At 41.5% G+C, this 27,854-nt stretch overlaps 2 long non-coding RNA genes across 3 annotated transcripts; one reads left to right on the top strand and one right to left on the bottom strand.

Annotated features, from left to right (window-relative positions):
• The first annotated feature begins 129 nt into the window (after nt 1–129).
• On the top strand, nt 130–12,511 carry LOC116036408. Of its 2 annotated transcripts, none has more exons than XR_004101596.2 (3): nt 130–477; nt 3,638–3,640; nt 12,499–12,511. It is a non-coding gene; the product is annotated as an uncharacterized LOC116036408 (long non-coding RNA). The 2 variants fall into 2 exon arrangements; XR_004897927.1 differs by lacking the exon at nt 12,499–12,511 and adding an exon at nt 10,839–10,850.
• Nucleotides 10,463–27,826, bottom strand: LOC116036409. Its single transcript, XR_004101597.2, has 3 exons — nt 27,689–27,826; nt 26,822–26,898; nt 10,463–11,068 (listed from the first exon to the last, which is right to left on the bottom strand). It is a non-coding gene; the product is annotated as an uncharacterized LOC116036409 (long non-coding RNA).
• Nucleotides 27,827–27,854: the final 28 nt, after the last annotated feature.

Genomic DNA, 27,854 nt, shown 5'->3' with positions numbered 1-27,854 from the left:
CTACATTATTTATCATGTCATAACGTAATGTTCAGTTTTGCTAGCAACATCTTGTATGCCTCCTCTCACTCTCCATCTGTGTGCATTCATGTCCCATTAATGCATGTTACTAACTTACGGTACCTTCTTCCCAAGAGTCCTTGTGCTTTCTCGCCTCGCAGATGTCCTTGGATTGTGGTGACACCTGGATCGTGGTTGCAGCTACTGCCGTGGTGCTGCCCGACGCCCTGCACTGCTTTCTTCTATTTTTATTAGTCTTCTACGTTTTTAGTTCTATTATTTTATCTTTACTGTTACTATAATTGCCATGTCATTCCATTATACCCACTGCTACAATTATTATGAGTCATATTTCAGTATCTCTCTCTCGGGTCTCTGTAAATTATAGAGTGTGGTCTAGACCTACTATCTGTAAACTGTCCTGTGATAACTTATGTTATGATTTCACACTATAAATTAAATTGAATTGAAATTAATGTATTTTGCTGCCAGGAAAAAAATATATATAACCCTGAAACATAGAAAATGGCACAAAGTAAGTAGCATGCAAAGTGGATTTCTCCACCAAAACATTCATAAAACTATAAGACATTTCCTATCTACATCTACATTTTAAGTAATGAACTTTCTGAAGGAGCCATATCAATTTTGCACTACGATGTGAAACGTGACAGAAAAGTTAAATTCCATACTATCTTTCTGTAAACAACATCCCAGTTTTGGGATGTTGTTGAGTGTATGTGGATTTCTCTTAAAACCTAATAGTGATAGTTTCTGTCCAAATACAGAGGTGTTTTGGCAGCGGACTTATCTCTCTGCTGCGTCCTGTCTGACTTACACCTCGGACACTAACAGCTCTGTAAAGAGATAGCATCAGTGTGCCGGAGAAGATTATCAATCAACTGACAACATCCTCTGAAACACCCGGTGCAGATTCATCACTACAGACATATACAGTGATATACCAGGCGATATGGAAATACCCCCTTTAGGGACAGAACCACAGTGGACACCGGGATTGGACGGTTGATGGTTTATTTAAAATCCACACCAGTAGGTGGTGTTTTGAGCTCATGTAACTAAAAATTAACGTAAGGTTTTTGTTGTGGTGAATGAAACTGCATTCATTCAGGCATGTTCACAATCTCTCTTATCTTTTGTTTTGTGAGTCAAATCATTTACAGAATAACTGCTGCTGTCGGGTAAATGAAATGGAATGGAATTTCCTTTTCCTGCTCTGCACAGAATTCTTTGTTCCGTCTTCACAAAGTGATACTAATGCTGATATTTCTGTTGCCCATTGATATGCAACATCTTAAAACTTTTCCATTTTCATGCCAAGAAATTACATTGTTTTCATTACAAATTCATTTTTAAGCCAGACAATCTATAAACAGAGAAAAAGCTATAATGTGGCTAGAAAACTCTCTCCTGAAACCTCTTTTTAATTTGGCTGTAGATACATTACTGCCTTTAAATTTCATAATTTTCAAATTTGAAATTTCATAATTTCAAATTTCATAATGTTGGGGGCGGTGATGGCGCAGTGGATATGACACCTACCTTTGGTGTGGGAGACCAGGGTTCAATTCCCACTGTGATACATCAACCAATGTGTCCCTGAGCAAGACACTTAACCCTAGTTGCTCCAGAGGCTTGCGACTTCTGACATATATAGCAATTGTAAGTCGCTTTGGATAAAAAGTGTCAGCTAAATGACATGTAATGTTGCCAGCTGGTTCTTATCCAATCTATTAAAGGCCTGATGTCAACCCCATATAGTTGTTAGCCAAAGTTTGGGCTTTTAAAGGCCTGTAAAATTAATGAATTATATGTGTGTTTGCATTCATGGAGAAAAGCACACAGACCTACCTAAACTTATTTCACTTTCTACCACATACAAATATAACTGCATTTACACACACACACACACACACACACACACACACACACACACACACACACACACACACACACACACACAAATAGCAGACTACTCCCTCTCAGCCTGTCTCTTCACTTATTACCTGCGTGTCTGTGTGTGTGTGTGTGTGTGTGTGTGTGTGTGTGTGTTGCATCCCTTCCAGTGTCTCTGTGGTTTGTTAGCATATGAAGTGTGTAGCGGCCCCGGCTTTAACATTGGCCCTTTGGCTCCTGTAGCAGCCCTCCCTCCACCTCCACCCAGCGTGACAGAAGTCCCTCTGAATGGAGCCAAGCTGTTTCCATTCACCTTCAAATGAATTCTGCTCTCTTTCACCAGCAAACACCCCCTCCCTTCCTCAGACCCTCTCAACCTCGTCCTCCCTGCTGCTCACCCTATTATTTTCCCCCTTCTTTTTTGCCCTTGGCCCCCTCTTGCCCTTCCTCTCTCACCCGTTCTGTTTCATGTTTGCCTCTCTCTTTGTCCCTGTCATAAAATCTGAGATTACTCTCTGTACATGCACCAAGTTAAATATGCCAGAAACCATTTATTTTTTACTAAAAGCATGGAAAAGCTGCATGTCACTACTTTGCGGCAACATTTAAAAAAACAATTTGCTCTGATCGGTCTGATCGAGGTGTCAAGTGTCATGATGTGTCTCCATAAATCCGAAAACACTGTTCACATGTGAGAACGACTTGCATCCTCTAGTTCAGTCTCTCTCACTCTCAGCATTTTCCGGTCGTTTTCAGCAAGCTCTTGTCCACACTGAAATGCTGAATCAATGGAAACCTATTCTTCTTCCTTGTCTTTTGGTTGTCAAACAACAAATTTAAGCATCACAGACAACATCTTGGTAAGATTTGATCGTGGCTCATTAATACTACCGATTAAGAAAGGAAAACAGTAGTTCCTATGTACAGACATGCAGGTTATTTACAACACCTGTGCAATTGGCCTTTTTTTGCCACAATGAACAATCACAGAGAGTTGGGGATGACTGAAACAAGAATTCTTTGCTGTCTTGACATTTTTCCACTCTGGGGAGCATGTTTAAAAAGCAGTTTTCGGAGAGAAAATCGTTGGATTAGTGAGGATGCAAAGCCAAAATGAGCCTAGTGTGAACATAGTCTACGCACCAAAGAGGGCCACTATACTATTTCTTTATCTGTCTGCAGCTTGAGAAACCTCAGACCATGTTTAACCAAAAACATCTATCTAACAACATCATTTGGCTTGGGATATCATGTAACCCGTCACCATGTGATATCATTCTTTTAAAAGTAACGTGATCAGTCCAAGTACGTCACCAAATTATTTGTAATTTCTCCAGTTAGACCATCCATCATCTTTTGACATGTTTTATGCCTAGTTGTTTTCTAATTTCTTCACCTGGAAAACCCCTGACTTTCTTTCCCTCTTTGTTCCTCTCCATTTGTTTCCTGCAGCGCTACAGACATACTGGGTTTCATGTCCACTTTGTTGTGTTGCTGGTCTTTGTTTTTGTTTTATATTCTGTATTCTAAAGCCTTTCTTTCTCCAAAAAAAATGTGAAGGCGTTTGACACCCTAATGTGTGACAGGTGCATCAGAGTAAAGCACAAAAACCCATGCCTCTGTTACAACGTGTCTCTTTTCTTTCCATACATTTACATTTCAATCAGTCCACATTTCCATACTGATTGACTCAATGAGTAACTTAATGATTGAAGATGAGTGAGTGCAATGAGCTTTAATTACCAGGTAGTCTCGCTTTGCCAGACCTTCCTCGAAGGCGCTGCGGAGGAGGGTCTGGCTAGTCCACACAGCATTCTGGGATGGGAGAAAAACGTGCTCTGGTTTATTGCCATTTATTTAAACCAATCACTATAGTCACCAGGCAGTGAGAGCCACGGTGCCTCTGCAAAATAGTCTCAGGAAGGAACTTGTTTTGGTGGAACATGTGTACGTTCAAAAGTTGTTTTAGTCGTGCAACAGAAAACTCAGATTGGACAGATAGTCTAGCTAGCTGTCTGGATTTACCCTGCAGAGATCTGAGGAGCAGTTAACCATAGTCCTCAGAAATCCACCGGAGTTTAAAATTACAACAAAAAAAAGAAAGCAGAAGGTAAAGGACATCCAGCCGAAAAGAGCAACATCCGGCGAAATTTCCGGTGGCAATGGAGCAATCCCAGAAGTGGAACGTCGTGGATATAGACTAAATACCAGGTGACCGACAGCGGGGAGTCTCATTGACACCTCTCCATTACCTCTGGTTATTAGACGCCAGTCTGCAACTTTGGCTTCTTATTGTGTTCGCTTCTTTCAGGTAGTCAGTCAAACATGTTAAAATGTCTGTTCCATTACATTAAATTTGAGACCCTAATAGAAACGCCTGTTCCCTGAAGGTTAGCAGTGCTTGTGTTCAAACTCAAAATCGGAGGATTGCAAAACCAGGTCGGACCAGTTTCATACAGTTAACCTCTATTCCCCCCCCCCCTTTCTTCACCACCCTCACTTTTCATTCAGCAGCTAATCTTGTCCTCCTCCTTGTTTCTTTGCCACCGGCTGCTCGTCTCAGACGGGGAAATCCTTTGTCCTCAAACCAGACTCACCACATGCACTAATCAGGTCTGGAGCAAGACCTGTCTGCATGTTTGTGTGTGTGCACATGACACATACTCAGGAAGTGAGTGTGGCTTATCATGGAAATTATTGTGTGAGAACGACAGACAGAAAGACAATGAGAGAGTGTCTGCGTTGCAAAATCTGGATGTGCATGATGCACAGGAAGTGGGTTCGTGTTAGTGCTTGAAAGAGGAAATGGGTATTTGGTATGAGAAGTGATAGATAGACACACAAAAACAAAAACAAAAACACAAAATCATAGACTCGGAACAAAGTTTCCCAAGTATCTCACAGAGTTACGGTGTAACGTGATGAGTATGTATTATCTGGATGGAAAACATTGCAATCAGAATGCTGTCAGGTCGCTCAGTTGCCAGTTGAGCATGCGCTGTAATCTGATCTCTGTATATCTGACTATATTCTAAAGAAAGAAAATCAGCCCAGCAAGTTAAAGGACAGCTAATGCAGTCTCTTTCTGCTAGCTCAAGCTGCCCAGCAAAAGGCCCTGCCAGATCAGAGCTCTACTGATACTTTGGCATGCTATATATCAACAATTTAAGCTTATGTGAGTCATGCCATTATCAGCATACTGCATATGTAACCAAAGATATGTTTGAGATAGTTCAGGACAATGTCTCGGTTGTGGCATCACACCATAAAAGGCAGATGAGATGGTTTGGCACCGGAAAACTTTAAAAAGGGATGTTGAAGAACCAGGTCAATAATCAGGAGTTGTGCAAAGAAAGTGGCAAAATGTATTAAAACAAAGGGCAAAAATGAAACCCAGGGATTTCAATAACACTGAAGGAAAAGAACACTAAATTAAAAAAAACTGCAGCCTTACAGCAAGCTGTCAACTCTTTCCCCCCTCTTACTCCAGTGAATGGCATTTTACCTTCTCAGCCTACTGGAACCTACCAGGTAGAGGTGTGAATCTTCACTGGTCTGCGATTCGTTTCGATATCTCGATGCATCACAATGCGTCAAATACATTTTTCTATTAAAGCCGTATAGGATATTTAACTTGACAGAATGCATTAAGATACTGTATAGTTCAATATAATACAGTTTTCTATATTACTTCATATGGTTATGTTTTCATCCAAAAATAAAATACAAGCAGTAAGATATAAACAATCTTTTTTATTTAACAAAGTCTGAACACAGCAGACAGCACACACACAAACACACACACACACACACACACACACACACACACACACACACTTCATAGCTTTAGCAATCAAACGTAAATAAGTGTACATGCATGGAATACAACTGCATTGCTTTTATTTTGAAGGTCACTGTTTTTCGTTGTTGCTTTTTTTTGTGCGAACGTATGCAGCTTCTTCTTCTCTGGTTGCAAGTCACAATTAAAAAGAAGTAGAAGAAGAACTGCAATGTGTCGGACCCCTGTGTTGCATTCTGTTTTATGTGCCGCCTGACATAAAATTAATACTGAGCAGAATTGAGTTTAGCCTATTGGTCCGGCCCTCCACAACAGTCCCTGTTTCTCACGTGGCCCCTTGGTAAAATGAATTGCCCATCACTGGACTAGAGTCTATCATAGGTCTAAATGAAACGGGTTAGGCTACTGAGAATGTTATTTTTCATTTGAATGTTTATGTCGCGGCCGGAAAATTAACAAGCGACATCATTGCGTTATAATCGATTATGGTCAGCCACTGTATCGATGCTTCATCGTCCATGTCCACATAATGCATCAATTATTTGATTGATTTCAACACCTCTACCAATGAGCACCCCAAATATTATAGAATGTCCTTGATTGCAGAACTATTTTACCTATCTTCCTACAGGCTCTGAAGACCCACACAGGGGTTTTCAGTTAATCTCTCCTGTTAGCTTTGTTGCATTTGTTAGGGCAAGGCAAATTACACCATTACATCATTTTTACAGGTGAGGATTTGTGACCTAATAAATTCCCATCAAAGCTCTGGCACACTTTCAACCTGAGCAGAGGTCTCAACTGAAAACACCTGTGTGGGTGTTCAGAGGCTTTAACAGTTCCCAGCCCCTCCCTGATAAGAGGACATAATTAAGAGAACCTGTTTGCACTTTTCTGGATTGAGCTGCTGAGCAGCTGATCTCTACCCCAACATCAAAAATCCTACAAACCCATAAAACAAACAAACTAAGCAAGCGTGTGTCATGTCAACTGACATATTGCACTGAAATGAATAATTAAGCAGACACAAACACACTGTTAATGTTTGGGAACAGGGCCTAGTGAAAAGGGAGAAAGGCAACCTTTTGTGTCTCCATCACATAGATTGTCCACCAAAGAGTACTGACAAGTTTATGTTTCAACTGTAAAATGTAGTCAGTACATCAAAAAACGTTTGCTTATGCTATGAGTTGATGTAAAAACAAATTTGGCTGATATAATGTTTTGAAGTCTCAAAAATCAACATGCATCAGCCTCAAAAATCTTGTGTCGGTCAGGCTTCAATCCAGAAACAGATCACATGTTAATATTTGGTGTAAATGCACCACAATCAACATCATGGAAAGATGAGCGCAAGTTGCATCATTATTGTCCAATAAGCAGAGGGTTGTTTTGTGAGTGAGGTGTGTGACGGTGAAAGTGTACATCAGCAATCAAGAGTTGAACCTCTTCAAATGTTGATCTTCAGAGGCGTCAACCGGTGTGCGATGCAACATGATGCAAAAGTGACTCCGGGATTGTTCAGGTGGGGCCGGAAATTCCGCCAGATGTCCCTAATTTTTGGCCGGATGTCCCTCACCTTCCACTTTCTTTGTGTTGGCATTCTATACTCTAGTGGATTTATGAGGACTATGGTTAACTGCTCCTCAGATCTCTGCAGGGTAAATCCAGACAGCTAGCTAGACTATCTGTCCAATCTGAGTTTTCTGTTGCACGACTAAAACTACTTTTTGAACGTATACGTTCCACTAAAACAAGTTCATTCCCGAGGCACCGTGGCTCTGCCCGGTGCTTAGCGCCGCCCATGACTATTGTGATTGATTTAAAGAAATGCCGATAAACCAGAGCAAGTTTTTCTCCCATCCCGGAATGCTGTGTGGACTAGCCAGACCCTACTCCACAGCGCTCTGGAGGAAGGTCTGGCAATGCGAGACTACGCAAAACGTAACACAGCACAAAGGCAAGACAATGCAATGTGAAATCCAAATGACATGACGTCAAAGCGAAGAAAAGCCATGGAGCATGAAGACAGTGATGAAGAGGCGGCTGTCATCTGCAGCAGAGTTTGAGATTAGCAGATATAAAACAGGAGGAGCTGTCAGGCTCCATTCTCACAGATAACAACCACATGCCTCCTTCTCTTATCACACTGATTCTATCTGTACAGGAGCAAAGTCCAGAACACACACACACACACTCACAGTCACACTCACAGGTGAACAGCACGCGATGTCTTTGACAACTCATTCAGTACATGCTGTTCTCTTATCACACTGATTCTGTGCGAACAGGGGCAACGACCAGAGCAACACGCGCACACAAACACACACACGCACAAACACACGCACCCACTCACAGGTGAACAGCACGCGATGTCTTTGACAACTCATTGAGTACATGCTGTTCTCTTATCACACTGATTCTATGTGAACAGGGGCAAACGACCAGAGCAACACGCGCACACAAACACACTCACAGGTGAAAAGCACGGGTTGTCTTTGACAACTCATTCAGTACATGCTGTGTACATTTGTGAACAGAGCCATGGAACCAAGGAATCAGGAACCAAAACTGGAAGTTCCGGGTTGAATGGCACCAGCACTCCAGGATCAAGACAAGTCTTGGCGAAAGGACATCACAGCTCATGTCGGGTGCTGGAAACCGTTGGGAGGCCAGCTCGCAGTCTGACACCTGCACAGTGGCTAGCAGGATGCCCAGCAGAGTAGTCGCAGTCGGTGTTCAGTTCCTCCACGCTTGCCTCGGTGCCCCTTCTGATGTAGATGGAGTAAAGCTACACACCGGGCCGATAATCGGCCGTTGGACAGTCTGGCGAGATCAGTGACTCGAGTCTGTTCGGTGTGATCCGTGCCGTCGTCCGTTGGAGGAGCTGTCAGCCTTCGTTTTCGCCGACTCACACGGTCTTTTCGGGACTCACCCGGAAATGGCAAGCGGGATGAGCGTGACCAAGCCTCTCAAAAGCTGACGAAAATCTTTTAAACTGACCTTTGTCGATCTGAAATGAAGTTCAGCAACTGCATGGCCTATTTCTCGCTTAAAATGTTTTCAGAAACACGTTTCGGTGAACTATTTTAGTACAATATGAGATCGTATTCTGATTGAGTCGCTATTAATGGCCGGTTGAAAAATCCAAAATCCGGAAGCAGCAGCTAGACCCACGTGACGCGTTCGTCCAATCAGCTGCCGTTTTTCATTTTTTGGGCGACAATACAGATTAGCGCCGCCTGCAGTTATGTAGACATATTACATCTCGTCGCTTCGGTGTGTTCCGAGGCAGTTTTTTGACCAACTCGGGGAGACTGATCAGTCCAACTGCCTTTTCTGCCAAAGTTTGGCCGTCTGGTTGGTCTGTAACGGCCTTAAGACGCAGATATGGTCTTGCTTGTCCCTGTAGTCGGGATTGTAGCCATAGGTCGTAGCTGATAGCCGTCTTCACCTTTTCCTCTGTGTTTACTCTGGTGTCTACATTTGAAAACTTTGGCCAGCTAGGCCAGCAGAGTCAACCCTTTTTCTTCGGTGTTTAAAAACATTGGAAAATTTCACCGGCCAGCTGGCTAGCTAGCCTAGGCTAGCAGAGTTGGTAGGAGACTGGCAAGTTGATTTCCTGAACTTCATGAGGGTCTCATAGCCACATGCCATCACCATCCAACGTCAACCACATAAAGCAGAACTAATATTTGTAAAATAAACAAATTTTGCACAAATTTTGCAGAGTTGATAGAGAGACGACTGGAGAGGACCGCGCCTTCTAGTTGAAGCCAACATGGCGGGTGTATGACACACGTGATTACGGATTTACTAGCACAACCCTTCAGAACTGGCCACTGTCCTTTTCCCCAGCGATGATTCATGGCAACTGTTTTGAAAAGCAGCCGTTTTATCACATCCACTTCCAAGATCGGCTACTGTCCTTTGACTCCTTCTTCTGTCTGTGGAGTGTGTACCAAACTGGTTGCATTAGTTAAAACAGGTTGTTGTTTGAGGAAAAAAGAAATCTTCTTGATCTGAAAATAATAAAGAAAGCTTTCCACATGCAAACAGCATTTCCACATATCTATCGTATCTACATCACTGAGGTCAGACCGTTCCAGACCACTGCTCTGTCAGCTGCCATCTCCACCTCCCATCCACACACTATTCACATGTTAATCGAAGAACCATTTACACCTACATCACCTGGGGGACTGAGGAGCACACAAAGACACAGACACACACACACACACACACACACACACACACACACACACACACACACACACACACACCAAGAAGCAGACAAGTAGGCGCGCATGTTTCCTGTGTTGTGAAAACTTGTCTTGTTCTTACACACACACTGCATGCACACACACTTATTTCCTGTGTTGTGAAGGGCAGTTGCTGTGTTTTTGTAAGCTCACACTCACCCATAACGGTCTTGTATGACACTTAGTCATACATATAGTCAAGTTCTTAGTATTTAAATATTTGTTGTTATGATTTGTATGTCATATAGCCAAGTATGTTTTACAACAAAATAATGAATTATTATCACATGAGTGGTAATTACTGACTGTGTCGCAGTGTATGTTTTTTGGCTTTAATATTAGTTATAGGCATATTTTTGTAGACCGCATTGTCAGAGTCATATAGAAACTGATTTCCAGGGAGCTACTCTCCAGCTGTTTCGTGACAGCCCCAGACACAGACACACACACACACACACACCCTGATCTGAGCTCTGTGAAGACAATGGTGGCTCCAGTGTTATCAGCAGCTCCATCACTCTGGCTCTGCTCTGCATCGCCTCTCTGCTGTCCTGCTTCTGTATCTGTGAGTGTGTGTTTACAACAGACATCAGGGGCTGGGGATTGTGTAGAGGGCTTGGTCAGCTTCAATAAAGTGTCACGCTCACATGCTGTGTGTGTGTGTGTGTGTGTGTGTGTGTGTGTGTGAGACCCACAGAGAGGATTTCCCCTTCACTGGGAGTCCACTTCCCACTGCCTTTGGCCCATTTCTGTCTGTCACTCTGTATTAACACGTACAGAGGCGAACAGGCTTCTTTCTTCTCACTCTATAGCTGTCGGGTGTGTTTAGCACTCAGCATGTCATTTACATATTAGCTCAGATTGAACAGTTGTTTTCTGAAGCTGCCTCTATGAGGAAGTGACAGTAGGCCTTTCATATTGTTTATTGGTGTCTGTCAGCTTTATGTTTTAAAGAGAATGTCTGTAACTAGCATGATTTGTTTGGAACCATACCTAGACTGAATGGAGCCAGCGCCAGTGCTATTGCATTTTATAACCAGCTTCAGTCTCCAACCATGTCCACTGCTCTTTGTGCCACAGTCAGGAATTTCTAAATGGAAATGGAAAGAAACAGAAGAGCAGAATTGTGGAAAGAAAACATAACTACATCATCTGCATACATAATGATTTATAATAAGATCATTATAAATACAACAAACAATATTTAGTGACACTGACAGTATCAAAATGATTGATAGTGTACATTACAGCAGATTATTGTTCTTTAAGTGATTGTGGTGATTAAGCTGGATCTTCTAGACTTTGGAAGTATTTGATTTTAGACATACTGTTGTATATCACATACATCTCAGTTGTGGTATTTTTGGAGGTGAGGTGAGATTTCTTTTGAATGTGTTTATAACACAATATCACACATATTCCAGGGTAATGCCAATTTCGTCCCACAACACCGTCTGTTTTCCAAAAGTAAACAAGTCGACTGGCTGTTCCATCTTATTTTGGCAACAAAAGCATATCTACTGTTGTAGTCAGTGGCTTTCACTGAAATGTTTACAATGTGAATAATGAGCTTTAGGAATTATGTAACATCATCAGTGTGTTTGTAACCTTTGAGAAGTAAAATTGTCCAAACATTTTCATTCCGTGTTAGGATAAACTGTCACATTGGATTTTGAAAATCAATTAGTTTACTTGGGAGGTGATGGGCTTGTTGTTTGTTGTAACCATCCCTTTCATTGCAGCAAATAATCATGATTTATAGCAACATGGCTGTTTTTTTACATTAAAACCTTGTAGAGTGCAATTTTAAAGCGATGCTATCTTTGCACTGTCAGCGCCACTACGTAGGCACTGTTGTGTTTTCCATGAGCAGGTAATGGAAAATTCAAGGTGTTTTGCTGCTGGTTCAAGGGGACAGAAATTCCTGCTGCCCTGCACTTTCGGCTTCTGTGGTTCAGTGAAAACAGGAAGCGTCGGACTGGAGGTCGTCCTTAGAGAGAGGGTTCGCAAACAAACAGACCTGCTGGAAAACAGACGAGAACAAGCATGAAGAAAACAGGAAACACTGATGGGAAGGGGGATGGAGAAAGTTTCACAATGTTGAGCTGTGAAAGTGTTCTGTGTTGTACTACGTGTGTGCTTTTAGTGGTATTTCTATTCATTTTTGTGACTCTATTTCAAGGAGACACGTGCATAAGAAAGAGGTTTAGGAGGAAGGGTTTTCAGAGAGCAACAATACGAGAGACAGAATGGAAGAGAAACTATCCACCTGGTTTTCTCTTAGCAAAACATTGCTGACATTCCTCTTCGGGCCACTGAGAAGGACGCGGGGGTGTTTCAATTTCTAAACAGCTGTGCAGACATGTATAGACGTCAGCCTGTGGAAACCATGTACAGGCAGGCAATCATCACAAAAAGACATTGGACGTGCAAACTCGCTGTCGATACCCTGGCCACTCGCTGGCTGATTCTGGTTTTGCCTTTGTATTTTCAAAAAATGTTTTGTGAAAGCTATCAAAGATTGACTTGAATTCAGTGTCATCAAGGGCCGTTAATTCTTAAATATTTCTCTCAAACGATAATATATGTTCTATGTATAAACCTAAGCCTTTTATCTGGTATGTGCTTATACTATCTCAATCCTGCTAGTGTTTATCTGAAACGGTGTTCTTTGCTTCCTGAGATAATGCTCGCATTAGCAGACTTTCTTTTAAAATCAACTTGATATGACTTTTAATCAGGCAACAACTGCTAATGAGGCAACAAGTGCAAATGCGCAGATTCTGATGCATTACAGCCAGACAACAGGGGTGTGTCCACTCTCTGAATCCTCAGCCAAGAGAAAGGGTCAATGTGTCACTGTAATCCAAACTGCAGCATTAACAAGGTAGACGGAGCAAGCCTCAGCGTCGCCAGACCTCCCTCACAATGTGATGTAATTGAATTTGTCTCATGCATCCAGGAAAAATTAAACACAGGAACGTTGTCGCCTCGGCACCTGGCTATCCTCCCTGTTTTTAATTACTGTTTTTATGACTTCCGGTTTATATTTCATTACTTTGTTTTTAGAAGACAATTAATCCAAGACAAAAGGTCCAAAAGTCCAATTGCACCTATTGTGGTTTTTTTGTGTACTTGGTCATTTTTGAAGTCAGAGATCCCTCTCTTTATGGAACAGGAGGCACCGTTAAAGCCTTATGGGAGCTGTAGCTGTGTAATGCTAACAATATAATTGGCTCTTTCATAATTGTTCAAATGATAAGGTGTCCAAATTTTACAGTCCAGTACAGAAGCAAAAACCATGCCAATCAAGTTCAAAATGTCGACATAAAAACGGATGTCTAGAGGTAACTCTGGGACAAATAGGTGCCTGTACTGAGAGTCAGAACAAAAGACAACAAACTCCACGTGACAGCAGAGGATAAGGTCTGAGCTTGTTGCATTCTGGCGCCACGTGGCTTCCCTCAGACCTCCATAACATCTTGGAAATTTGCCCCCCCCCCCAAACAGCAACCACACGTCAGGAAATGAGTCGAGACGCACAAGTTCAGACAACAACCCTCTCGCTCCTAGGCAGCTGTTTCAGTCCCACTCACACACATAGACACACATATGTCCTCGTATGATCTGGAGCTTCCCATGCAAGTATGGCTGAAGTATGGGAGGAATGTGGTAAACACTGGGAAAGGAAGGAGGCCCTGAAGCAGCATGGGTAATGACCCCCCAGAGTAGGGATGATGGGATGGCGAGCAGGATGAGGGCTATTATGTGGTTGTTTGGTGCTGATTTGCTGGTTGTTGTGTGACCTTAAGTGAGGAGGCCCCTATAATTAGGCCGCTGATGCAGTTATTACTATGAGCATCTGGTTGGTGGGACAAGCCAGAGGTGGAAAACCGGCATGAGGACTGAGTGCAGATGGAAGTGGATGTGTGTGTATATGAATTGTCTCCAAATACATCATTGTAGCATTATGATGATGACCCAGAATACCAAGGACATTCACAACAGGTGATCTGTTGGAATTGCTGGTGCTCAGCTTATTAAGTCAAACTTTGCAAAGTTAATTTGTTATTATATGGCCGAAGGTATGTGGACACAGCACCTTGTCCACAGCAACCAAACTCCCATTAGTTCCAATTAAAGGACATTTTTATGCTATACAATGCAATGGTATTTTTTGACAATGGTGTGTTTCCAACTTTGTGGCAACAGTTTTAAAAAAGGGCCCTTTCCTGTTCCCAACATGTGATTGGATCTTTTACGGCAGGTAGATGTTTGTAGTATATTGTGATATACGTACGATGAATAATCAGGCTTGGTTCTAAATCATTATCGTACAACGAGGTTACACGGGTGTGGAAAAACTTGCTGACTGCTATGCACAGACCCATGAGCTCAACCCAATACGTTACTTTGGGATCAATTAGAATACTGAATACGAGCCAGGCTAATCAAACTTTTAATAAATAAAACACTACTCATGTCTCCAATCTATAAGCTTATTACACATATGCGTCTACAAAAGGTAGGGGGGTCTGCACTACACAGATTAAACAAGAACTGACTCTGCTTGACTTGACCTTACTCACCCCCCCAGCCCCCAATGTAGCAAAGCTGTGGGCCACCCAGGCTGTCACTCACTCTCACACACACATTGGGTCACTATTGTTCAGCTGTCTGGAGTCGGTCCAGGAGAACAGGCCTCGCTTCACTCCACCCCCCTTGGAACAATTAGCACAAGGGATGACCTTTGACCGACTGAGCGGCGGGGAAGAAATGAGCTTTAAGGAACTCCGGAGGACACAGAGCCAGGAGTCTTACACGTTCCTAAAGATAAACAATAAGTAGGGTTTTTGAAGAGAGTGGGTCATTTGCTTCAGCTAAGGGGACGTGGTCTCTATTGAACTGTTCTAAAGATCAAAGACAAAAAGGTAATCCAACATTTGCAGTCAGAGCCGCTGAACTTTGGAACAACGTGCTTGAGGAAATCCTGTTACAAAAGATTGCACGTCCTCTGAACACTCATTTTTCTAAGTTATCAGTTTAAGCCTAAACTGTTCTTAAGTGTCACTTTGCTGTTGTTACTTTGTTTGTTGGGAGTTTAAACAACTGAGTCACCAGGACTCAATTAGCTGTAGCACATATAGTATTAGTGCCGTTGTGTAACCTGACAGCAATGCACAGGGTCCAAATCATTTTTTTTACCATTTATGAAACTGATCTAAATGGCACTAAATGGAGACAAAACTATACCAAACGGCAATAAAGTGCACTAAACAATCTTAACGTCTCATGTTTAACCCTCTGAAGTCTAAGCCCTTTTTCTCCATCTTTTGTCTGCCTGGTCTCCTGGTGTAATAATGCTTGTATAACCTCAACCCTGTTATGCACAATCAAGTTATAGACATAATTTCTTTCAGGAGAACCTGGGCTATCAGGCTATGCATGCTGCAGGGATGTCACATGCATACATTGTTAAATGACTATAAAGTCAAAAGAAAATGAACTCTCACAGAATGAAATATTGAAAGAGACAGTTCCTTTTGGCTTTAGAAAATTGTTCTTCTAGGTGTTGGCAATCAGGGGAAAAAGAAATAAACTCTGTAACTAACAAAAATATAAAATTATGTAAGTTTTTTTCCCCATAAAAGTCCATACACTTTTATCCAAAAAGTTAGTTGTTTCATCTTCAATGTATTATCTGTCTGCTATTTGACATCAGTAAGCCAAATCACACTAATTTCAGCCTGCAGGCTTCACTCTGCCGTCTCTTTATTCTCCTAAGGGCCCTGACACACCAACCAGACGGGCCGACCGTCGGCAGAAAAGCCAGTCGGACTGATCAGTCGGGTCCCGAGGTCCAAAAAGTGCCTCAGAACACACTGAGGCGACGCCGACTTGAGCATACGCTCTGCGCGTGCGCGAAACGTCATACGTCTCCATAGCAGCAGGCGGCGCTGCTCTGTATTGTTTCCATTAACAGTCTGATTATTTCCCAGAAAATGAAAACCGGCAGCTGATTGGACGAACGCGTCACATGGTTCTTTTTTCTCTGGAAATTCACAGCCAGACTGTCATGGCGGCTTGTTCAGAATACGATCTCATATTGTACTAAAATAGTTCACCGAAACGTGTTTCTGAAAACATTTTAAGCGAGAAATAGGCCGTGCAGTTTCTGAATCTGTCTTCATTTCAGATTGACAAAGGTCAGTTTAAAAGATTTTCGTCAGATTTTGAGCGGCTCATCCGCTCCCCATTTCCGGGTGAGTCTCGACTGCCCTGTCTCCGACTGAGCATGTCGGGTCGGCCCAAATGAATGCCGACGGCTCCTCGGACGGCCGACGGCGCGGGACACACAGAACAGACTCGAGTCACGATTATCGGGCTGGTGTGTCTTCTCTCTAATACACACACACACACACAGACCTAGGGAATAAGTCCCTCCTCTATGGGCTCTCTATTCGCTGAGCAAACTCTTTGGGCACATTACTTCATGTGATTGGTCAACAAAGCTGTCAGTCTAAGTGACCAATCAAAGATGGCTGCCGGCTAACGAAAAATAGTAATAAATAATAATAATAATAATAATAATAATAGCTGTTTGGTACAAAACACAGAAAATAGCTGTTCAATCGTGGATTTATCGCTCTGGAATTGCGTGCATAGTCTCTGCACAGGCTCCGAAAAGTCCCCATCTTCACGGCCGGATTTCTAAGCTTCTGGAAGGGACAGGAAGACACAGAAGAAGTCTCTGGAAAGGGCAGACTCTCAGCTAGACGATTGGTCCAAAGGTCGCAAAACAAACGAAACATACGCGCAAGTTGATTTTTGAATTAAAAATCATTTATTTATATTACAAAGACACTGTAATGACACTGTGCTTCCATGATGGATTAAAAAAGCTTCTGAATGGGCTACAATTGGCAGAGGACCTCGATGAAACGGCGCTTTTCTCTGCTTCTAAACAAAAAAAACTCTACACTGTATTGATCTGGAGATATTAAATAAGACATATAAAGTATGTGTTTGTACCACAAAACAATCCTGCTTTTTATCAAATGACACCTGCAGTGCAGACATGGTGTGTTTAAATCCACTGACAGCGGATTTTCCTTCAGCGCTCCAGCAGCTGTGACAGTGACCCACGACGACATTGAGCAGAAGGCCGCCTTACACTAAAAGTCGACAGCCGTTAGCCAAATGCCTGAAATGCAGCGATTACCACTGTTACTGCTCGGCAACCTGGGCCACCAACTGTCACCACACTGAGCCACATCACACACACAAGACAGGCTGGCACGTGGGTACAAAAACCCAGTCCAATAAAATAAACCTGCCGTCATCATTACGTACATTTTGTTCATAGTGCACTAAAGCATTTGTTCCACTTCATAAACAGCCTCCTTTATAGTCATACATACATCATATTCACTAATCCAAGGACACACATGCATTCCCCTCCTCACACACATATTTCCATTCCCGCTGTGGCTGAAAAGCCAAACACCCCTAATCCTTGGCGTTGACGCACCATGTCCACCCCAACCCTGATAACCCTGTTATCTGGGATTTGAACAAGGCCAGAGTTGGCAGTGCTGGCACACCAAGTCTTGCCAGCCCCCACTTCCTTGCTGTCCGATGTGACTTCTAGCGTAACCAGCACTCCCTGGCTCATTCAATCCCTTTATCCCTGGGTAGGGCCAGCTGCCCACAAGTCTCGTGTAGGGCTGCGCCGTCTTAAAGGATATCCGTGCTTCTAATGCCACTTAAGCACAAAGCGCTTCAGCTGAGGAAGGCTGTGCAGTGCCTCCCTTAAGATCAAGCATCACCGTCCCACGGTCGACTGCCTCGCTTGCTGGCTCTTTGCCCGCTCAGCATACTATAGCAAGCTCCCAGGGCAGGAGGGGCAGGTGAGGTTACTGTACCACAGCCAGAGAGGACTGTATGGGCCAGAGAAGGCTGCTAGGAGGAGAGAGAGCAAAGAAAGACTGAGGGTTGATAGGATGTGATGCTGAGGAGATCAGAGGTCCTGCTGCCTGTGGCTTCTTATCTGCTCTATGTAAACTTCTGAGTTAAGGTCCAAGGGAAACAATTGTTTTTGGATCATAGTTTATGGACGGAAACAGTAATGGGGACAATGGTTTTTCCGTGTTAGTTAGTTAAGTCAACTGAAGAAAAATGACACAGATACTGAAAGAAAATAGTAGAGCAGAATTTTACCTTTTGGAGTACAAAAGCTTGTCACTGGGTAAACCCTGAACCCTGGTCTCTAATGTAGGAGATTCCCAGGTGCATGCTCCAAGAAAATGCACATTCATACACCTTTGGGTACGAACGCAAACGTAAGCCTAGATTTTTTTTTTGCATGGATCCTTATGGATTGTAATCAATGCATTCATTAAATACATTAGATTTGATCAATATCAAAAACTGTATTCTAAATTAGAAGCCAACTGATGTTGTGTGTGATGTGCTTAGCCTGTTATACCCTTTTCCCACTAAAATTAGTGTGTATATGAGGGTTTTTAAACAAGATTTGTTTCACTGCTAGTGGACAAGAATGCCTACTCACCACTAAGTGAGTGATGTAACTTTCAAAATAACATTTTGGGCTTCCCTGGGTACTCACAGTGCCTACAGCCCATCAAAACTGATGTGTGGTCACTGTTACTGTCTGTTTATGTGCTTCATGCGAACAAACAGTTCTGCATCTTGCTTAAAAGTGCTGAATCTTTCAAGCTTATGTGAAAAATTCACTTCCTGCCTTCCTGGCGCCTGATCATGACTTAGCCACAACACAGGCCTCCATTCCCATTTCCCCCCTCTGTTCAGGAAGACCGGCTGTGAGGTCATGAGCTAACTGCCTGTTTAGCTAGGAGGGACAGTCCACGGTGAGACATGGCCAGGATCTCTGGGTACGACAGGACCGGAGGCCCCAGATATAGACAATAACAAATAGTTCAAAAGTCTTTCACTATATACAGGGAGGAAACTGGGTCTGTACTAAAGGTTCAACAAACTAATCTTACTTGACAGTTTACCTGGAGACACAGCAGCAATCTGTCTGTAAGTTGTATGTTTTTGAAGTTTTTTGATGTGGATTTGAAAATGTTTTGTATAGTGATCGACCGATACTGGTTTTCCAAGGCCGATATCGATACCTATTATTAGTAGTTAAAAAAACCGATAACCCAATATTTGGAACCGATATGCATATACAGTGAAAATGAAAATCTTTAAGTCAAAATTAAGATTTTGGAATGTTACAAAATCTAACACAAAACTTTGTTTTAATGCTTTAAGCCAGGAGTGTCAAATTCAACTTCACTAAGGGCCACACTGGAAAAATAAGAATCACATCAAGGGCCACACATGTTCAGTTTATTGCTTTTATTTCATGGAAAAAGTCAAATATCTTTGACTGTATTATTGTCTGTATTATTTTCTCATATAGTCTCCTCACTTAGAGTGAGTTAGAGTTTACAGTTTGGTCGACAAAAATATTGAAGAAAATGCCAAAAACATCGGAAAAAGTGACAAAAGCATAAAAAAGTGTAAAAAATGTTGTAAAAAGCATACAAAATCTCGTAAAAAGCGTCAAAAAACGCTGGAGAAAGCACAAACAACTTTGTAAAAAGTGACTAAAACTAGGTGGGCCTAAATGTATTATGAACCTAAATTGATATGCGGGCCGGATCAAAATTTGCGAGGGGCCGGGTTTGGCCCGTAGGCCTCGAGTTTGACATACGTACTTTAAGCAATTATATAATAAACTAGAACCTTAGCAACATAATACACAGTAAAAGAGAGTCAGATAGTGTTGTGGGCGGGACATTAAGTCAGACTCAGTGGTGAGTGAAACCGAAGCAGAGGGACACACACAGAGCTGTAGTGGAGCCAAAGTAGCATTTTTTTAATTATAGATAGTACACACCCTCTTTCAGCCAGTTTGAGCTCCTGAAGTCTGGGAGGCGCTTCAGAATGCCTCTGGCAAAAAGTGTATTTAAAAAATTCAAATGCCATTAGTATCCTCAACTAAACCAAGTGACAACATCAAACTGAGCTGCTATTTTAATGTATTTAAGCACATTTATTCTTTTTTATCCTGATATTTTCTTTTCTTTCATTCCATCTTTTTATACTCCACTTACTATGTCTGAGATGTTGTCTGTATGTTTATCTGTCTTGTATGTCTGGTGAGCTAAAGATTTATTCTATTCTATTCTATTATCGGTTATCAGGCACATAAAACGCTGATACAGATCATCTGAAAACTGCCTAAAAAACGGCTAGCTAATCAGCCAGGGCTATCCGGTCTATCCCTAGTTTTGTATAATGGCACTGAAGAAAAGAAAATCTCCTGCTGTTTCATTAACAACTATAGAGACAGATGTTGCTGTTATGCAACAAGTTGGAGAAGACAAAATACATTCCTGGAAAACCAGAACAATCTGGAAACATCAGATGAGTACATGAAGGATAAAACATCCAGATGAAAATAAGATATCCTGGTAACAAAATCTCCACGTGGATGACCAGTGAAAGAATATGGTTCTCTTGGGAATCAGAGAGGAAGAGACCTAATCAATCAATCAATCAATTCACCGAAGACGGATTCCCCTCCTCTTGGTCACGGTATTGATGGCTTTCCAAACGGGTGGAATCCGCTTTGCGATATCAATCGTTGATGGATCTCTGGTCTGGTGGGACCTCTTTGATGTAAAGAACAAAGAGTTCCTATTGGGTTACACAGGTCAGGATTGATGATGCGTGAAATCAAGGCCTCAGAAGGGGAAAACAGGAGAAGACACTCATCTTCCCATGGGAAAGATCATCGTTTCTCTCTCTTTGCCTTTGCGCAAAAGCTCTTTGGAAAACCGTTTGTATCTACAAAGGCTGGTGAACCATCAAATGAAAAGTAAACTTCAAACACTGGAGGTTCAGGGTCTTCTATTGTTGGCAAAGCAAGGACCAAGGTTCTTGGGTCCTTTCCTTGCATTACAGTCACCCAACATTGGGCGTTTACATCTAGAGCGAATAAAAATTCCTGTTTATCATTTCAGGAGAAGATAGGAGCCATTTTTGACAGAGAGGACTGTCTGATCTGAGGCCTTTGGCTGCTCCTCTCGCTTTCTGTCATCTGTCATCTCCTTCCTCTTGTCCCTCCCCTCCCTCTCTCCAGTCTGGGGATAGACGCGCTGACAGATGGGCCGAGGACATCCGGACGCAGGAGTGGGGAGGGTGTAAGGAGCGCAGAAAAGAGGGAGAGGAGGGTGAATAGGGTGGACCTGGAGGGAAGGAAGCCAGTAGAGAGGGAACAACAACAGTGGTTGCCAGATACAAAGTGTTTCTCCTCGCCTGCGAAGGAGAGATGTCTGATTCCGGGAATGGAGGGATGATTCAGTGGTGGAAGGAGGAGAGGGTTGAGAGGATGGAGGGTTGGGGGGGCAGTGTGCGGGTTTGAGTTTGCCAACACCTGGTGGGGATTATAGGGAGTACGATGGGTGGGAGTTGGAGGGGGCCTCTGTTGTGTTCTGGAAGAAAAACTTTTTTTTCTTCTTTTTTGGCAAGATTAGAGGCTTGGAGTAGATGTTGAGGAAGTAGGGCTTTTCCAAAACACTCACGCACACAAACATCAGGGTTATTAAAGGTGATTTAGTGTGGGTTATTGTTGTAATCGTTTTCATTGATTTCATTGTAAGTAGTCATTAAAGGATGAGAATGCCATTATTCTATAATTTTCTCCAAACCAACAATGTTTAGCACTTCTCTCAATACTTTCTGACTTCACTACCCTGTCTGTGGCACTCAGCAACAAGACCATTACAAAGACGTAAACCTTTAGAAATGGCTCCCAAATATATAGTTCCATTTTTAAAAAGGCTCAGTAATTTCCTTAAACCGCTGTGCACTGTAATTTTTAGCAAACATTACACAAACAGGAGTAAATAGAGCATTTGCCTGGGACTATTTTCAGTGGGGAATAAATACACATTTTGTGTTTTTGGGTATTGAGTATTTCTGGCAGCAGCACGGAGTATGTGGGATTGAATAAAAAAAATACAATATGTGTGTGTTTACGGTAATGAAGGAAAATGTCCCTAAGTACAACAGTGTGGTTTATTAATGTGTTTAATAGCTTTTGGACAGTGGAGCTCAGCTCAGAGGAAGAAGATATACTAAATTTGGATACACACACACAATACTTCATACGTCTTATTAACAATTAATTGTTGGTTTTGGTCTAATTAAATTTGTTGACAATAAGAATAATATTTAATATTGTCAGCCTATCCTTTAAATGCTTGTTAAAGCTTTAGTGCGTAACTGTGCGTGGTCACGGAAGGCTTGTATCATGTGGACGCGCCGACAGTTTTGTTGTTATTACTTAGAATTCCTCATGGGGGTGACAGAAACTATGCACTATAGCTTTAAATTGTAAGATTTCTTAAAATGTATCTTAAAATTTTCATTTTTAAATTACATTTTAGATTTGCTACGGTATTAATTCACACAAACAAATGTACTTATTAATGACTAATAACTATCCTTGCTGAATGGCAGATGCCTATTAACACTTAAAAACATGTTCACTTGATTGTGCTGACAGTCTTTCATACAAATGACGGTCTTCCTGTCCCATCTTAATTTCACTGAATTCACAGAAAACACACCATACACCGTTCTGTGTCTAATGTTAGCAAAATTACAGACTCTGACAGGAGCTTAATGTGGAGAAAAGATGAGGTAATATAGGTGGGAGAGGAGACTTTCCAGGTTACAGCCCAAGATTGGGAGTGACTCTGCTATCCTGACATTCAGTGGAAAGGTCAACAAACCATTGGAGAGATGGCAAGAAGCCAGCTGTGGCTGTGACCCCGAAGCCATCCTTATTAAAATCTTTTCCTATGAGCGCGAAACTCTGTCATTTTGCATCAAGCTAAAGCACAACATGGAGAGAGATTTTTTTGTGAGCTGTTTGAGACTTACGGCTCTGTTTTTGAGCGTCCGAGTTGTGTCACAAAAAGGCACAGTAGGGTGTTTTTCCTGCATTTTGTTGATATTTTTGGTGACTTGCTGTGTGCCGCAATGGGAAGGAAAGGCCTAGTGAGGGAGTATCACTAAAAATCTAGCTCATTGCAGTTTTGGAGTCAAGATTTACTGCATTTCACACCGTCCGCAACCGTGGACCATGTCAACAGCGTATTATGCACGGTGCACCCATGATTTACGTTGTTTTAATCACACCCACATAGACCTCTCCAAAAAACACATCTAATTGCACAGGGGGAACAACAGCTGGATTTTTGGTTACGGCAGTGATGTACATAGGGTTGCTGACGTATGTAAACCCACAAAAAATGACTTTGCCCTACTTTTTATGTTAACCCAAATGTATACTCTACCTCATAATAAGTTAGAGCAGAGTGACGTAAATGAGACCAACGTCGTCTCAAGAGAAAACAGTTTCTTGGTAACGTGTATCGACAATTTAATGTTCATCTGTACCATATATTTACAGGAGCTAAAAGAGAAGAATGAGTATTATAAAAGGACAAGAAATTAAACATATAAAGAGAAATGAAGACAAAGTGACTGTAAAGAAGACTGGAAACAGCTGAATGAAAGCAGGCAGGAGTCCATTCAATCCACTCAGTGAAGGTAAAGAGGATGGAGGGATAATATAAAATCACATATAAAAGTAAATAAGTAAGTAAAGTTTATTTGTATAGCACCTTTCACAGATAAAAATCACAAAGTGCTTCACAATAAAATGCAATACAATACAACAAATTAAAATACAAGAACATTTTAAATACAAATAGAAAACATAACAAACAACCATAAAAAACCCATCGACTAACTAAAAGCCTGCTTGAACAGCAGAGTCTTCAGTTGCTTTTTAAAAGATTCGACAGAATTCACACAACGTAGAGAGGGAGGCAAGTCATTCCACAGCCTATAGGAGCCACTGCTTGGACTGATCGATCCCCTCTAGTTTTAAACTGAGTGCGGGGAACCACTAATAGCCTCTGACCCAATGACCTCAGACTACGGGTGGGAGTATGAAGCTGTATCAAGTCAGAGATGTAGGGAGGAACTTGACCGTGCAATCCTCCTCCTCACCTACAAATCCCTCCATGCCCTGGCCCCACTGTACCTCTCCGACCTCCTCCATCCATACACCCCCACCCCGAAACCTGCGGTCCTCAGACGCTGGCCTGCTCTCCATTCCCCACACCAGACTGTACCTTCAGAGACAGAGCCTTTAGTGTTGCAGCCCCATCCCTCTGGAACACCCTCCCTGCAGATATCCGAAATGCTCCATCCCTGGACATATTTAAAAAACTCCTGAAACACCACCTGTTTACCAAAGCCTACAACCTCCTTTAGCTTAGCCACAGTCATTCTGTAAAGTGTCCTTGGGTTTCTTGAAAGGTGCTATATAAATAAAAGTTATTATTATTATTATTATTATTATTATTATTATTATAAGAGAGGGTGAAAGAAAGCAGGGATCATGGCAGTCTGATGGCAGGAGACTCTACTGTCATGTGCTGGGAAATGGGCTACACCAGAGGTGCATTGTGGGAGCTGACCCAGAGGCCTGAACTTGCTGAATAGAGGACATTGGCTCAGTGCTGTGCTGAAACTACTAGAATGGTCAAACTGAACTGCAGCATCCATTCAGGATTATCACCAGCTGCAGGCTGTTGGTGTAAAATACTACTGACCATTATACACTGTATATTTTATACATTCATTCATGGTTAATTATGTATTCTTTAATGAGAATCAATGCTGATTCATTAGTATCTAAATAAGAGGAGAGTCATTTTGTACCCAAAGGACGCAAAGTTACAGTCACTTCATATTGTATCTTATCACTTGAAGAATCTTATTGTTGACTCATAGAAAAGCATACAATATTGTGTATATTATTTAGGATTTCAAAATAGTGGGTGCTTTATTTTGGTGAAAATGTATCTAGGTATTTTGCTATGGAGTCACAGGTTTTCCTTCACATTTGTAGCACTCAAGTTGGAAGTTTTTTTCTAGTTTTGTTTTAACTAAAGACTCTACATGTCAGTGATGTTCTGCCTTAAAAAAAACTACAAAAAAATCTAGGCAGTCTTTTACTGTGCTGAGCAGTTGAGAGGTTAGGGTCTAATAATAATAATAATAATAATAATAATAATAATAATAATAATAATAATAATAATAATAATAATAAAACATAATAATAAAAGGACGGACATACTTTTCACATTTTTCATATTGCTGAATTTAAAGTGGCTATAAAGAATATTTTTAGATTAACAATGGATCAAATTAAGATATTTTGCTTTGTAACATTTTGAAAATTATTCTAGTAAAACACTAATATCAGGATATTTAATATAACATAGCACAACACTACTACATGGTTGTATTTACTTTGGAAAGATATTAAAAAGGTGCCAATAAAGAAATTCATTTTTTTTAAAAGGTCACAATTCACTGTCTTCACCATTTTAGAAAAGTTATAAATCTCACAATGTTCTTTACTAGTATGCAGCTTCATCCTGAACTAAAGAGCACCTTCATTATTTAAAAATCTTACTGCTCTTAAATCTTTAACGTCATCATGGATTGTCTGTGATTAGAGGCAACGTTTCTGCACATTTATTGCACTTGAGCACACATTGATTACAGCAATTCTGATTCCTCAACATGCACTGGACCAAAAAACCTTTGTGATTGGGATATGTGATCCCCTGTCATCCTCACCTCAGAGGAGGACCACTTAGGGACAGGTTGTGACAGCAGGTATAAAGAAAAAACATTAACCAGGAGAAGATCCTCGAGTCTCGAGACAAACACATGACTCAACAGACACATGGAGGCCTGATGAGAGAGGGAGGAAGGGACAGAGGAAAGCAAAGAAGAGACAGAGGGACAGAGATGATCCAAGTGACACATTTACTCACAGGAAGAGAGAGAGAGAGAGTGCATCACGCTTTCAGGATCCATCAGGCCGTCTGTCATCACACTGCTGAAGACGATGTGTGAGAGGTCTGTTGTTGATGTTCCAGATACACGCTTAGAAACATAGCTTTAGATTGGACTTGTTTATCACATCATCAGCCAGGTTAGAAATGTTGGTCTGTATAGTTCATTAAAACTATGGTCGTTTCCAGACTGAAAAAATAAATCTGCATTATCTTCTGCCTCTGGCAGAGGGGCCTACATGTACCATTACCATTATTATTTTTTGATTAATTAATCAATTAGTCTATACCATGTCAGAAAAAGTGAAAAATGCAGGTGACATCTTGAGATGTATTGTTTTGTCCAACCGACAAACCCAAACCCAAAGATATTCAATTTACAATGATATAAAACAGAATAATTAAACATATCATCACATTTGAGAAACTGGAACAAGAATATTTTGGCATTTCTGCTGGATAAATTATTTAAATGATTAATCAATTACCAAAATAGTGATCAATGGACTCATTCATTTTAAGTCTATTAAGTGTTAGAGGACTAGTTTATCATTCTGCCGACAACAGAAATCTCAGTGTGCTATGTATAAAGACAGTGAGTAATGTGATGGGTGATGTTGGTTGTATAATTTGGAAGTCAAAGTAAAATCTTACAAAGAAAAGAAATTAGGCAGTTATATAGAAAGTTTACCATATCATACCATAAAGGCATTTTTAGAGTCATTTTGATTAATATAGATGGAGAAGAGAGAGAGAGAGAGGGAGAGGGAGAGACAGAGACAGAGAGAGAGAGAGAGAGAGAGAGAGAGAGAGAGAGAGAGAGAGAGAGAGAGAGAAAGAAAGAAACTTACCTTCATGTAGTTCCTCTGCCATCCATTGACGTCAGAAGAATACATCACGGTGGAAGTAAACTGGCTGGTACAGTTGGCTACAGAAAACATTGGCAGATATTATAGACATGCTATCCCAATGACTAATAGAGAGAAACAACATTGAAATATGTCCATTTAAGGTAAAACAGTAAAAAAGTAAAAAGTAAAGACTTGGCTCCTGGTAGTTTTGGTTGTAGTTTTAGTTTTGGCCGAAAGTATGTGAGGTATTGGCAACATTGCATTAGTGCATTTGAATGTAACAACGAACAGTCCGGGCCTATGTAAGTAAGTAAAATAAGAAGTTGGACAGCCACTAAACTAAAAGAGACCATTTTAGAGTGAATAACATGGTCAGAAGGGAGAAGGATCTTTTACATAAAGCAGCAGTGATGAGTGGTACGTTGACTGTGCGTGTGCGTGTGTGTGTGTGTGTAAACGGTAAAAAGGATATGCCAGTCAGAGCTGCCACCCACATCCCAGATGGCACTTCTCTCCCCCCCAAGCCCCCCCCACACACACACACCTTTTGGTGGCAGTAGGCTGATGTTGTGAGTCGGTCTAAAGTCACTGTTTAAGTTTCTTGAGCTGCAGTTCATCTAATGGCCACTAGATGCTGCCTCAAAGAAAACTTTGATTACATTGACATGATTGAAGCAACTTCACTCCGGAAATACAAAGTAGGCCTATATACACATACAACGTACACAATGTTATTTTTCTTTTTAAGTAATATTCTTGAATAATGAATGTGAATATACTTCACATCTGTGTGGTAAATAAAAAGGATTGGAGTATTTTTTCTTGACAAAATAATATATACACATTGGAGGGTAGAGTTCCACTCACCAAACAGGTTGTGGACGACCAGGAAGGAAGGATGTGTGATCCACTAGAGTGACCTTCAACCCATATGGCTTTAGACCAATAACACGCCAAGATGCCAGGAAGTCCACCACTTCCTTATCTGAGGAACGGAGACTGCTGTTCCCACGTTTGGTCCCTTGTTCCAGAG

Source organism: Sander lucioperca, chromosome 7 (genome assembly GCF_008315115.2).
Source record: "Sander lucioperca isolate FBNREF2018 chromosome 7, SLUC_FBN_1.2, whole genome shotgun sequence".
NCBI lineage: Eukaryota > Metazoa > Chordata > Actinopteri > Perciformes > Percidae > Sander > Sander lucioperca.
This window is presented reverse-complemented; position numbering and strand designations above follow the sequence as displayed.